Genomic DNA, 282 nt, shown 5'->3' on the forward strand with positions numbered 1-282 from the left:
CCAACCCTATACTCCTCTCCCAGAAATCTCCTGCTGTCTAGCCATGGACAGCCTCACTTAAACCCAGGGGAGGAGGGCCAGAGAGGTGGCTCAAGGGATAGAAAGCCAGACCTGGAGACTGGAGGTCCTGGGTTCAAATTTGCCTTCAGACACTTCCTAGCTGGGTGACCCTGGACAAGTCACTTAACCCCCATTGCCTAACTCTTACCACTCTTCTTCCTTGGAAACAATACTTAGCATTGATTCTAAAACAGAAGGTAAGAGTTTAAAAGAAAAAAAAAA

Source organism: Gracilinanus agilis, chromosome 2, assembly GCF_016433145.1.
Source record: "Gracilinanus agilis isolate LMUSP501 chromosome 2, AgileGrace, whole genome shotgun sequence".
In the NCBI taxonomy this organism is placed as follows: Eukaryota; Metazoa; Chordata; class Mammalia; order Didelphimorphia; family Didelphidae; genus Gracilinanus; species Gracilinanus agilis.